The 14,047-nt window shown below is 51.1% G+C and overlaps 1 protein-coding gene across 4 annotated transcripts in view; it reads left to right on the top strand.

Moving 5' to 3' along the window:
* Positions 1-11,918: 11,918 nt before the first annotated feature.
* KMT5B (lysine methyltransferase 5B) overlaps positions 11,919-14,047 on the top strand; it is a 55,385-nt gene continuing 53,256 nt past the window's right edge. Inside the window, exons 1-2 of one of the 4 annotated variants that reach the window (XM_019654701.1) lie at positions 11,919-13,130; positions 13,448-13,732. The gene's annotated coding sequence lies outside the window, so the exon portion shown is untranslated. Of the gene's footprint in view, positions 13,131-13,310; positions 13,733-13,823; positions 14,006-14,047 lie in introns of those variants that run through there. The other 3 variants (XM_019654704.1, XM_019654703.1, XM_019654702.1) reach the window with 3 other exon arrangements.

The following is a 14,047-nucleotide window of genomic DNA, read 5'->3' as shown; positions in this document are numbered from 1 at the left end:
GGCGTAGGCTGCAGCCCCTGCTGCAGTGGGTTGCCATGGGCTACCGTGTGTGGCCAGCAGCCAGCGTGAGTGGCCAGCAGCCAGTGTGAGCGGCCAGCAGCCACAGTGAGCGGCCGTCCAGAAGCCGGCGACTGATCGGCCTCGCCCGGGAGGGGCGCAATGGTGGTGCCAACTTGGGCCAGTGGGGCGACATCCTCCACAACTGGCCTGAAGAACAGGGGGACAGCAACTTGTCTGTTCCCCTTCCCCCAATTCCCCAGCACTGTTCCCATCCCCCCAACTCCCCAATAAAAATCTTTAAAAAATAATAATAATAAAATAAAATAAAAAATAAAAATCTCAGCTACACATTGGAAATGGTTTTTGTATATTTCAGCCAGCATTTGCAGGCGTTTGTAGCAGAGGAGTTTTCAGGCTACCTTACTGTGCTTTCTTGTCAGAGCTGGGCTACTTCCTGCTACAGTACTTTGAACCCCTTATCTCCGGGCCTCTTCCTCCCTCCAGTCCAGCTGCCCACTCCCATGTCCACACCCTGGATCTTACTGCCATAAATTACTGTACCTCTGAAATATGCCATAACTCAGCCAAACCACTCTCTCAGCCGTCCACAGGGGTGATGCTGCCCCCAGAGGGCATTTGGCAATGTCTGGAGACGTTGATGGTTGTTGCGACTTGGGCAGGGCGGGTAGAGGCCAGGGATGCAGCTCAACATCCTGTAATGCTCGGAACAGCACCCAGGACAAGGGAGCCAAGATGTCAAGGGAGCCGAGATTGAGAAACGCTGCCTAAGCCTGTCCCTCCTTCCAGAACATTCACTGCATAGACTCCCCCGCAGCCATTTTAACCTCGCCTACACCACCCCCTTCTGGCCTTCAAGCCTCTTTCTCTAGCTTGCAGCCCATGGTACATCACCTCAGACATTCTTTGGTGAATATTATTCTCCGCTTAGTCAAGACTCTTAATTACAAGAAATATAAGACAGACCAAACTAGGTAGGGCAAAAAGACTCTATTGGGACAACGCAGAAGTTAAACAATAATGGCTGAATCGGTGCTAATACTCACTGAGCACATACGTGGGCCATCCCTCATTGTCACATCCGTGCCTCGAGGTAGGTATCATACTATCCCATTTTACAGATGTCCTATGGAACCCACAAGCTGGAAGGGCTGCTAGGATGCCCCAGAGTTTGGAACAGGAAACTGGAAACAAAATATAATAGCAACAGGGCCAGCCGAGTGGCGCGATGGTTAAGAACTGGCTTGGGACGCCAGAGGGCCCCGGTTCGGATCCCACATATGAGGGCCAGTGACACTGCCCTCTACAGCTAAGATGCTGAACAACAGCTCAACCTGGAGCTGGGCTGCCGTGTGTCACCGGCGACGGCGTAGGCTGCAGTCCCTGTAGCAGTGGGTTGCCATGGGCTACCGTGTGTAGCCAGCAGCCAGCGTGAGCGGCCAGCAGCCGCAGTGAGCGGCCGTCCAGGAGCCGGCGACTGATCTGCCTCGCCAGGGAAGTGCGCAATGATGGTGCCAACTTGGGCCAGTGAAGCAGTGTCCTCCACAACTAGATTGAAGAACAAAACGACAGCAACTTGTCTGTTCCCCTTCCCCTAATTCCCCAGTACTGTTCCCATCCCCCCAATTACCCAATAAAAATCTTTAAAAAAAAAAAAAAGAATATCCTAGACAAAAGTTAAAAAAATATATATATATAATAGCAACAGAAGTGGCTGTTCTCCCAGGTCTGTCTGGGACCTTTCTTGGCAGAGCTGCTCTGTTCTCTCTGGAGACCAAGTTATTCCACTTGCCCTGGGACATGGCATCCGGTGTCCAGCTGAGGGCTGCCTAGTTTACAGGACCCTAATTCAGGAGACCAGCAGGGTACAAACGTCACTTCTGATTGGCAAATTCAAACCCGGTTGTTCTTCTAAAATTCAAAACTTTTTTTTAGAGCAGTAGTTTTAGATCTACAGAAAAATTGAGCAGATAGCACACAGAGTTCCCATCTACACCCCCACCCCACCCCCACAGGTTTCCCGATTCACATTTTGTGTTAGTGTGGTATATCTGCCTCACTTCATGAACCAATATTGACACGTTGTTATTACCTGAAGTCCATAGTTTGCATTAAGATTACGCGGTGCTGTACAGTTCCGTGTAGTCCCCATTATGGTATCACACAGAACAGTGTCACGCCCCAGAAGTCCCATGTTCCACATCTTCATCCTTCCCCACTCCCGCAACTCCCTAGCAACCACTGATCTCTTTGCCATCGCTGTAGTTTTATCTTTTCTAGAAAGTCATAGACTGGGAATCGTACAGTATGTAGCCTTTTCCCACTGGCTTCTTTCTTTTAGCAAGCTGCATTTCAGGCTCCTCCATACCTTTTTGTGCTTAAAAAGAAATGATAGCTCATATCTTTTTATCACTGAATAATGTTTCATTGCCTAGATGTACCCCAGTTTCTTTATACGTTTATCTATGGAGGGACATCTCAGTCACTTGCATTTTGGGCAATTATGAATAAAGCTGCTATAAACATTTATGTGCAGGGTTTTGTGTGGACTGAAGTTTTCAACTCAACTGGATAAATACCAAGGAATGCAAGTGCTGGATGATGCGGTAAGACTATGTTTAGTTTTGTAGGAAACCGCCAAACTGTCTACCAGAGTGGCCGTAGCACTTTGCAGTTCTCGTCAGCAGAGAATGAGAGTTCCTGTGGCTCCACGTCCTCACCAGCATTTAGAATCATCGACGTTTTAGATTTTAGTCATCCTGGCAGGTGGATAGTGGTATCTGATTGTTGCTTTAGTTTGCAGTTCCCTAAATGACACTATGTTGGGAAGTGTTCCTTTCTCTTCTATTTTCTGAAGGGAGTTTGTATAAGACTTGTATTATTTCTTCCTTAAACACGTACTAGAATTGACCAGTGAAGCCATCTGGGCCTGGAAGGCTTTACCTTGATTTTTTTGTTTTTTGGGTTTTTTTTGCTTTTGGTGTGTGTAAGTGTGTGTAGGTTTTTCATAAAGAATTCATTTACTCTGATAGATTTAGAGCTATTCAAATGTTTTGTTTGTTCTTCTTCAGTCAGCTGTAGTATTTTTTGTCTTTCAAGAAATATGACCATTTTACATAACTTGTCAAATTTATTAAAATAAAGTTGCCTATAATATATATCTATATGACTTGTATTCCAAATAAATAAGGAATGCTGAGAATGAGAATTCAATCATAAGAAGGCAAAATAATCCAGTTAAAAATTGGCAAAAGATTTGAAAAGACGCTTTGCCAAAGGAAGATACACAACTGGATAATAAGCATGTAAAAAAAAATTTAACATCATTAGTCATCAGAGAAATGCAAATTATAACCACAAGGAGATACTATTACACGCTGCCTGGAATGACTACACTTAAAAAGACCAAGGGGACCCAGGGCTGGCGACCTGTGGAGGAAATCCAGCCTTCATACACTGCTGCTGGGGATGTAAACCACTGAGGCCATTTTGGAAAATGTTCAGTCATTTCTTATAGTTAAACACTCAGCTACCTTTTAACCCAGGCATTCTACTCCTAGATATTTACCCAAAAGAACTGAAGACATTTGCCCACAAAAAGACTTGCGTACAAATATTCATACTGGCTTTAGTCATAATAGCCAAAAACTCAAAATAATCCAAAAGCCCATCACAGGAGAATAGACAAACAAGTCATGGTATTTATTCACTGTATCCATATAATGGAATACTTCTCAGCATCCAACAACCTGAATGAAGCACAAAAGCATTATGCTTCAATTCTATGAAGTTCTAGAACTGGCAAAACTACTCTAATGTGAAATAAATGTCAGAACTATAGTTGCCTCTGGGAGAAGGCTCTGGGACAAGTCATGAGAGAACTCTCTGGACGGTAATGGGAATATTCTGTGTCTTGATAGGTTGTAGGTCACATGGATATGTACATTTGTCAAGACGAATCGAATTGTGTACTTAAGATTGGAACATTCATATATATATATTTTTTTTTTTCACCTAAAAAAAAAATCTGCAGCTAAATATTGCCCTCTTGTGAGTAGGCTGGCTTTTCACAGTGGAATGGGTCAGTAATTTTGAAGCTCCCTTTGGTGTGTTTTAGACTTTTGAGCAAATGAGTATATTTATTGAAGTTAATGAGAGTTGGGTCTCTCACTATTGGGGAAGGGAGTTACAAGTCTGAAAACCAGGAGGCATCTGTATGAACTCAATGGTTTTTGATTGATAGATTATATAGAAATATACATAGCTTCGTATGAAATATATGTGTTAGGTATGTTACATATATTCTACCATGTCTGCTAACAGCTTGGAAGCAGTGACACACCCTTGGAAATGAGCACCTGGTGCTAAGATCTTGCTTTCTAGATCCATTCTTCACTTAAAGGAAGCAAGCTTTCCCAGAGATACGATTGGACAGGAGAAATACAAGTTGATATAGGATTTCTTGTGGCTTCGGAAAGTAAGGAAACATTCTAAGAGTCACAGGAACATGTCCAGGGGGACAGGAGCCAGGCTGAAGGGGATTCCACAGGCCTATTCTGAGGCAATTTGAGCATCAAAATAAGTAATGGTGGTGTCATAGCCTGAATGTTTGTGTCCCCCCCAGATTCATATGTTGAAACCCAATCCTCAGCGTGATGGCTTTGGGAGGTGATCAGATCATGAGGGAGGAACCCTCATGAATGGGATGAGTGCCATTATAAGAGACCCCCAAGAGTCCCATTGCCCCTCCCGCCATATGAGGACACAGTGAGAGATAGCCGTCTGTGAACCAGGAAGCAGGTCCTCACCAGACACGCAATCTGCCAGCACCTTGATCTTGGATTTCCCAGCCTCCAAAACTATGAGAAATAAATGTTTTTTCTTTAAGACCCCAAGTCTACAGTATTGCTTTACAGCAGCCCAAGTGGACTAAGACAATAGTAATGGATTATAACTGTTGGTGAAGGCAGTTACAAATATGGAAAGGGAGAAAATGAAAATGAACCTGTGGTGTTGGAATAGAATTGGATTAAAATCTACATTTATACATAGATATAGAAAGATAGATGTTTTATAAAAAAATATATATATATATATACAAACATGTGTATTATATATATTTATACATGTACACACACACACACGCACATTCTCTAGCTCCTCTAGAGGGGCCAGGAAGCAGCTTCGCCACAGCGGCCCTGTGCACACCTAGCACCCAGAGCTTGGATCCCCTAAACGGAACCATTGCTCCTTGGAGAAACGATTGATCATGGGGCTGGGGCTCAAAGAACAATGGACACCTGTAACGAAGAGACAGAAGCCCATTGGAAGAGGTTCCCACTGGCCCTATCTGGGGCAATTTGGGCATCAAAATAAATAATGACGTCGTGGGTTGGATAGTGGCCCCCCAAAAGATGTGTCCACGTCCTAATCCCTGGAAGCTTCAAAATGCAACTTTATTGGGGAAAAGGGTCTTTGCAGAGGGAGTTTTAAGTTAAGGATCTCGAGATGAGGTCCTTGTGGGTTACCTGGGTAGGCCCTAATTCCAATGACAAGTGTTCTAAGAGAAGCGGGGGAGGGGTTTGACACAGAGAGACACAGAGGGGAGGCCTTTTGAAGACGGAAGTGGAGACTGGAGGGATGTGGCTACAGGCTGAGGAGCGCCTGACGCCCCCAGAAGTCTGCAAAGGCAGGAAGGAGCCTCCCCTGGAGCCTGCAGAGGGAGCACAGCTCTGAGACACCTGGATTTCAGACTTCTGGCCTCCAGAACCATGAGAGAATTAGTTTCTGTGGTTTCAAGCCACAGGACACTAATGCAAAGGAGGTGACAGCCACCACCCTCCGGGCTGAGCTCCTAACAGCTTAAGCGACTCTTCCTTGATTGGTTTAAGCAAGAGACAGGCCTTGTGAAGAGCCTGTGCCTGGGGTCAAGCTGGAGCGAGATCCCGTACAACCAGTTCTGCCCTCAGAGGCTCAGACGCAGGTGCCCGGGGCTGGGACCAGTGTGCAGCTGCTGCGGCTGCTGTGGCACTAGGAGTGTGGGAGGGACCTGGGCCCGCCCTGTGGAGCCCCTGCGTGGATTGCTCCAGCACTCGGGAACTTGCCCATTCCACCCTTGGGACACATCTGCATGTCCACCGGCCTTCTCCTTGGGGCCTCCATCTCTCCAGCAAGTTCTAGCCAGTTCCCCCCAGCTGTCTCAGGGGAACCTGCTGCCCCAAACTGTCTGGGCCCGAGTCACTGGCAGGTCCAGTTTCCTGAGGGTCCCCGCCGAGGCCTGGGAGCTGGGGAGTGGATGTCGTGCCTGTGGATGGTAGGGACAAAGGAACAAAGATTCTGATTCCTTGTTGCTTTCCCTTCCTGCTGGCTCACTGGGGCCTTGTCACGGTTCTTCTGCTCTTCGATTAAAGGACAAGAACTATCACGGAGACATAGTGGAAGCCCCCCCTTTCCCTCTGTGGCCTAGCTCCCTCCTCCAGCCTAAGGCCTTCTTAGGGGCCCCCACCTCTGAAATCAGGGTCTCCACCCCAAATTTCAGGGCCAAGACCGCAGTCACCTTCTCTGCCCAGCCACCCAGAATGCTCTAGAGGAAAATCATCTTGATTTTGACTCAGGAAACACCACCTTAGGAATATACCAGGGGACAAGCCAACAGTCCAAAGTGTATCTATCTGTGAGGTATGACAATGGGATTAGAGGTGATGACATAGATAAAACGCTGACTCCAGGGCCAGCCGAGTGGCGCATTGGTTAAGAGTTGGCTTGGGAGCACGAGCACTGAGCAGCAGGGCCGCTGGTTTGGATCCCACGTGGGCCAGTGACGCTGCGCCCTCTACAGCTAAGATGGTGAACAACAGCTCAACCTGGAGCTGGGCTGCCGTGAGTCTCTGGCGATGGCGTAGGCTGCAGTGGGGCTGCAGTGGGCTGCTGCGAGCTACCGTGAATGGCTGGCAGCCAGCATGAGCCGCCGTCCAATGGCTGGCGAGCGACTGCCTCACCCGGGAAGAGCGCAATGATAATACCAACATGGGCCAGTGAAGCGACGTCCTTCACAACTAGATTGAAGAACAAAAGGACAGAAACTTGTCTGTTCCCCTCCCCCAATTTCTTAATAAAATCTTTTAAAAAAAGAAAAAAAAGAAAGCTGACTCCACATGAAGCACAGAGATCTGGCCAGAGAAGACCAAGGTCATCTTAAAATTGGCGGAGGCTTCAAGTCCGGTGCAGGCCGACAGCAGCAGGGGGGCTGTTCTGGTGGTAGGAGCTTCCATCAAATCTACCAGAAGCAAGAGCAGTTTTTCCTCCCCTCTTTAAATAAAGCTCAGCAACAGCCAGCACTGACGGTGCCCAGAGAGAGGAGTAAGAACTCGCAAGTCCCTCACCTGCACCTTGAACCTGGGACCTGCACTTTGAACCTGGGTCATTCCCAGAAGCAATGTCTAGGAAACACGCGAGGAAAAACGATTGTGCAAAATGTATTCGGCCACAAGGCTGGTCATGGAAAAACTGGAGAAGTTTTCACTGATTAGCAGCCCAATTCAATTCAGTTTCCCCCCCCCCCTTTGTTTTGAGTGCACAGAACTTAGACTTACAGTTTGCAAGTTTTCACAACATGTGCACCTGGGTAAACCACTCCTGACACAGGATGTTTCCATCACACCAGACAGTTTCTTGTGTCCCTGCTTAGTTGATCCCACCTGCCCCAAGGCAGATGACTCCAGATTTCGATCCCCATTCGGGCTCTTTTTGTCATTCTAGGACAGGAGTCGGCAAACTGTAGCTTGTGAGCCACATGCAGCTCTTTGGGGTACATTACGTCTCAAAAGTTTGCTGACCCCTGGAAGAGCCAATCCTGTCCCTCACAACAATGTAAAACTTATTCGAGAGCCATAATATATTTTTACATAATCACCATTATGTGAATAATATCCTGTAAAATTTTTATAAATGAAACTATGATACTTTTATTTTCATTTTCAATTTTATTTCCGAGCCACATGTACATACCCAAAGAACCACATGTGGCTCGCGAGCCGCAGTTTGCCAACCCCTGGCGGCTCTTCCGTCTCAAAAGTTTGCCGACCCCTGTCTAGGACATCACAATTTGGAATCAAACGATTTGTCTCTATGGTTTCTGGCTTCTTTTACGTCAACACGATGTTTTTGAAATGTATCCATGTTGTTCCTTGTAACAGTAGCTCATCCCTTATTATTTTTGAGCAGGATTTCATCCAGCCGATAGACCACATTTGTATATTCTTTCTCTTGTTGATCGGTATTCAAGTTGTTTCCATTTTGGGGCTATTATAAATGAAGCTGCCACAAATATCTTTGAAGAAAGAAAGGGGGAAGGAGGGAGGGAGGGAGAGAGAGAGAGAGAGAGAAACAGATTATAACCTATTGAACAAAACAGGAACCCGTAAGTTTATACTGGTATAAATATATTAATACATTAAAAGTTTGAAGATCAATGGGGTGCTACCATCCTCTCAAACTACCGCTCCCCAGAATACTTATTACAAAGGGAAAACAAGTGACTTTCCAGTGGAGAAGGCTGGCAGACATCCCTTCATCAAGTGACCCAAAGGGGCCTCCATCAGTTATGGGTCGAATTGAATCCTTTGCCGCCTGATAGGATGCAATGAGAACACAGTCTCACTTCTGGGACATTCTTGCCAAAGATACTTGACCTTAAAGTTGACCTTGCCAAAGACATTTGAAGAACCACCAGAAAAACCTCAATTGAGGGACATGCCACAAAATAACTAGCCTGTAACCTTCAGGAGTGTCAAGGTTACGCAAGTCAAGGAAAGAGTAAAGCTGCTCCAGAATGAAGAAAGTGAAAGAGGCCCAACCAACCAAGGTCAAAGGGATTCGAGACAAGCCCCCTTGCTGTAAAGGACATTATTAGAGTTAGTGATGCGGTCTGAGGGCTCTACGACAGCGACCTATGAATGTTAATTTCTTGGGTTTTATTATTAATATTTTTTTTAGTTTCTTGATTTTGATCCTTGCAGTCTGGTTTTGTGGGAGGCTGGCTCAGAAGGAAACACACCCTAATGTGCTCGGCTGTAACGGAGCATCTGGGTGGCCACATAGTCAGATGGTTAAGGAAAAGTGGATCTTGTGTTATACTTGGAACCTTCCTGTAAGTCTGAAACGATTGAAAAACAGTACGATTAAGCTTTCCTTGCCCTGGAGGAAACCAGTGTTTCCGCTGCCGTGGGTCCTTTCTGTGTCACTTCTGCACATGTGTGAGAAGACAGGGGTGAGTAAGGCTGGGCTTCTTTTGGGTGGTGGTGGGAACCCGAAAAGTACCATTACTTCAGGGACACAAGGCTGTACTGGGGCCTGTCTGATTGCCCAGGTGTATGCAAACCCCTGGGCACCCCCATCTTGAAAGCAGGGAAGGGCCTGTGCGTGCCGTGGGGGTGGGAGGCGGACAGGCCTCCTCAAGGGAACAGCTTGAGCCCAGAGCCAAGAGAGCAGTTAGGGACCCGCTCCCACCTCCTCTGACCCCTGCAGCAGTCCCGGGAGGTTAGGGTCACCCTTGTGTACTGAGCCTCTACCCCAGGGCCCCAGGTGCTGTTCTGGACGGGAGATACAGCAGCAAACAAGGCAGACAAAGCGCCCCTCCCTCAAGGAGCTCATAGCCTAGAAGGGTGGGATGGCCCTGGAGGGATGGAATAAAAGATACAGGATGCTAGATGGGGATAAAGAAAAAAAAAAAAAAACGAAGGCCATTAAAGGAGAATGAAAGTCAGGCACTGGACGTGAGCATTGGGAGAGTGAGCATTGGGAGAATATCGCCGAGAGGTGGAAGTTTCCGCGTGTGTGTTCAATTTCAGCCGTGCTGTATTTGAAATCTATTAAACAGCTAAGTGGTGGTGTCAGAAGTTCAGAGAAGTCCAGGCTGGAGCCAGGAATTTGGGCATCTTATGTACATAAACAATGTTAAAGGTATGAATGAGATTACTCAGGCAGGTCCAAGGACTGGCACCTTCTCATAGGTGAGGAACAGTTTGTAGACAAGCTGCATCATCTGCTCCAAACCACAGGGCTGGTAAGCTGTGGAGCTGGGGTTCAAACCTCGTGCCAAGCCCACACAAGGCTGCCATGAAGTCTTGCCGTTGCTGACTGTGGGGCCATGGGTAGGTCACTCGGCCTTTCAGATGCTCGGTTTTCTCATCTAGCAAAGGAGAGGTGGGGAGTGGAGGGGCAAGTGGAAGGCAATGATGGTACAGGGTGCCTAGTGGTGCTCAGGCAGGTGGCCAGGGAGCCAGCAGCTGCCCAGATGAGCCGCCAGGATGGTCCTGGGCATGCCCCACCCTTTTCCCCCGTCTTGGACACATGCTCTCATCAGAACAGCCCTGTCTTCCGGGAAAAGGTGGGGAACTAGGCGAGACTCATGTGCGGGGTCCAAAAGCCAATATATCACTTTACAACAAGAAGCCACCCGCCATCCCACCTGGAATTCTGGGGTCAGCATAACCTGTGTGGGCCCTTCCCGTGTGCACAGGATCCCAGCAAGCAAATCCCTGCCAGCCAGTTGCTGGGTGACTGGCGTTTGAAGAAGGGAAGTTGGAGAGTGACGTAGGGTTGGTGGGACCAGGCTGGGTCTCTGGAGTGTCCCCGGGCTTTGCTGGGGGACTAGAATAGGCTCTGTGACCTCAGCCAGCGCCCTGGCAAGGGCGCTGCTTCCAGGTCAGCCCTGCACTGGGTTGGCACTCCTGGTGCTTCTGGGGCTGGCTGGGCCCCTTCCGCTGACTAGGTCTTTCTTTAGAGTTGTTAATATCTTTCAAGGCTTGGTGGGGACCCACTGCCTCTGTGGTTTAAGACTTCCAGTTTGGGGCATCCAGAAGCTTCACAGTGTAAATGCCAATGGCTCCTGTCACATGGGGGTTGGGCAGGTGCCTGGCCACACTGCTTCCTGTCCCCCATCCCCCTCCCCTGCCAGCTGGCAGGAGGTGGCCTCCAGCTGGCCAGGCTCACTTGTGGGGAAGTCGAATTTCCAGTCTTCCCCAGGAGGGCCGCTCCCGGCTGTGCCCTCTGACCAGTTCAGCCCTGGACTCCCTGGATTGGGACCCCCAAATCACCAAACCTTCAGGATGGCTCCATCGAGGTTCTGAGCTCCAACTCAACTTTGCCAGGAGCCCTGGCCTGCCCTGGGCCTCTCGGCTGAGGCTGGAAGAGCAGCCAGCAGTGCAGGGGGCTGGAGGAGGGACAGACCCAGAGCCAGGGAGCCTGGGAGGAAGCTGTGCTTGGGTTCACTCACTGTGCCCCCTGCCAGGCTGTGGGCCTGGCCTGCTCCCTTGCAAGTTGCTGCCCAGAACACTTGGCCTGGCACTGGGCAGTGACTAAATGGAGGTCCCAGCATCTTGGGAGTTGGGAGGCTTTACAGGACTGGGATTCGGGTGTCAGCCCCAGGGGTCTGTGGAGAGCACCAGTGTGCTGGAGTGGATTCTGGAAAACTTCTTGTGCGTAAGACACTGGCATTCGGGGCTGTGAAGGGCTGCCCAGGCATGGTGGGACTTGGGGCTTGGCCACCAAGACGCTGGAGGGTCCATGCAAGGCTGTGTCTGCCCACTGCAGGCAGGTTTGCGTGCCCTGTGGGCATCCAGTGGGGGGGTGGCAAAGGCAATCTCAGTGGGACGCGATTTGAGTATTTGGAGCCAAGCACTATGAAAATCTTGGGAAGAAAGTTTAGTGATAAATCAGAAACTAATAAAACCAAAGCAATCATTTGTTCGGTGTGTCGGTAAACAGGAACATGGCAAGACGATTTCTGATGTCACGGATGTCCCTGAGGCTTGTGGAGTGAAAGGACAGGAAGCACAGAGCAACGTGCCCAGGTTGCTTTATTTGAGGGGTGGTGGGGCTCTGCCCCCCTCCCCAGGTCAGCCTCCAGAGCCCAGCAGGGAAGTTAGGAGGGAGGGTGAGGGTGGTGGTGGGGAGCTCTGGATTTGCAGCTCAAGACCTGCCTCTGCCTGTTAAACACATGCCCTGAGCAAATCACTGTGCCTCAAGTTACCCATCTGTGGAAGGGGAATAATATGATGTCTACCACCACCCAAGGTTGAGGAGGGCGGAAAATGAGGTAAGCACCCGTGTTGGTGTTAGTCGGACCCTTGTCCTCATGGTCATCCACACTCTCCACTGACCCGTCCTGTATTGTGTGACGCTACTTGGTACCAGGCCCTGAGGATGCAGGGGAAACCAAGGCACACCTGGGGCTCTTCCTGGAACCTACCAGCCTGCCCTGCCCGCCTCCCGCCTCCTCTCTGCAGGAACCCTGCTGGACAGTTCTGGAAGACTCAGCCTCTTTCCCCTCCAAGGGCCTTTGTGCTTGTTGGCTCCACACCCCCTAAGCACCCCCTTTTCCTAAAGGACACCTTCCGTGCTTCTGCCAGCCTGGAGCCACCTCAACCTCTCCTCGATGTCTGCGTTTTTCACTCGAGTCCTGGGTAAGGGCGGTCATAGAGCTAACCTAACCTCTCTGTGCCTCAGTTTCCTTACGTGGAAACTGGGAACCACAAGGGTCCCACCTCCTGGGGGTTGTTATGGAACAAATGAGAGAGGGCACCAAAGCCCCCAAACCGTACCTGGTACCCAGCAAAGGCTGTGTACACGCTGCTCTCATTATTTTGTGGTCCTGGCTATCAGACTGCGGGGTCCCAAGGGCGACCCCCCCCCCCGGCGCGTGTAAGCCACTCAGCCGCTCCCCCACCTGCATGGGCGCCTTGGGGGGTGGGGGTGGGGGTCGCATCTTTGGTGCTGGCACTACCCAACTAGGGAAGTGGCACTATCACTGTGTCACAGAAAGCCTGGCACACAGTAGGCACTCAAGAAATGGCCAGTTGACACCAGGAAGCCTGTGGCCCGATCAACGCACGCTCACGCCCTCCCTCCCCCCTCCCACACAACGCGGCGGAATGCTCGGGCTGCCCACATGGTCTTTAAGGGTGTATCTGCTTCCAACGACACCCATTTCCACAACAAAGAAGCTCGCCTCCGTGGGACCACCTCCCCTCGGCGCAACCGGGAGCAGCACTGGGCGAGGAACCTGCTGTCCCCCAGGGCTGCCCCGAGTCCAAGCTCAGAAGCTGTCCGCGGTGGGTGCAGCTATGCGGAGGGTCTGGGGGGGGAAAGGGGGCAGGTGGGCAGACCCCGCGGGAACAGGGCATGCGAGTGAGCCTAAGACCCGGGTGGCGCCCAAGGGGCGCGCGGCGTCGCCGCCTCCAGCCGCGATTTAAAGGGCAGCGAGGGGCGGAGGGATCCCTGCCTACTGATCGGCACGGATCCCTCCGCCACGGGAGACGCGAGTCGACGGCCCGGCTTGTCCTCGCAAAAGTCGCTTTTGTGCCTCCGCCGCGGGAGCACCCGGCGAGGGACTCATTTCTTTCTCGGGTTTCTCCGCCTCCCCCCGTAGAGTCCCGTAAAAGCAACAGAGGCGGCCAGCAGAGCGCGATCCGGTGCGGCGCCCCTTCGCCCGGCCGAGGGCACTCCTTTTCGTGTCCTTCCACCGTTCCCGGGCGGCGTCCGGGCGGCTCACCGGGGGCGGCGACGCGACTGCGGTGCGGGCGGCGAGGCTCCGGGGCTATGAGGTGAGGGCGACCGGGCACCGGAGGCAGCAGCAGCGCGGCGCCAGGACCCAGGACGCGAGCCCCGAGTCTGGCGGCTGCCTCTGGGACCCCGCGGCCGCGCGAGAGGCGAGGTGAGGCACGGGGGGCGCGGGGGCGCGGCGCGGTGGGGGCGGGGGGCTCCTGCCGCGGCTGGGACTCATTTCCTGACAGCGGATGGAGCGGGCGGTGCTGCGGCATGCGCCGCCATCTTGGATTTTACTCTCCATTTTTCTCTGGAATTATTTTTTGGTGATTAATTTTTGGGGGGGACAGGGAAGTGTCGCCGGGCAGCGCGGGTCCCCCCAGCGCAGCGGCCGGGCACGGGGCCTCGACACGCCTCGAGGAGGAGCGGGCAGCGCCCGGCGGTGAGCAGGGGGGCGGGCGTCGGTGTGGGGGGGCGGCTGGCG

The sequence above is a fragment of the Hipposideros armiger genome, unplaced genomic scaffold (genome assembly GCF_001890085.2).
Source record: "Hipposideros armiger isolate ML-2016 unplaced genomic scaffold, ASM189008v1 scaffold_228, whole genome shotgun sequence".
Taxonomy (NCBI): domain Eukaryota; kingdom Metazoa; phylum Chordata; class Mammalia; order Chiroptera; family Hipposideridae; genus Hipposideros; species Hipposideros armiger.
The sequence above is the reverse complement of the archived record's forward strand: the minus strand, read 5'-3'. Positions and strand labels throughout refer to the sequence as shown.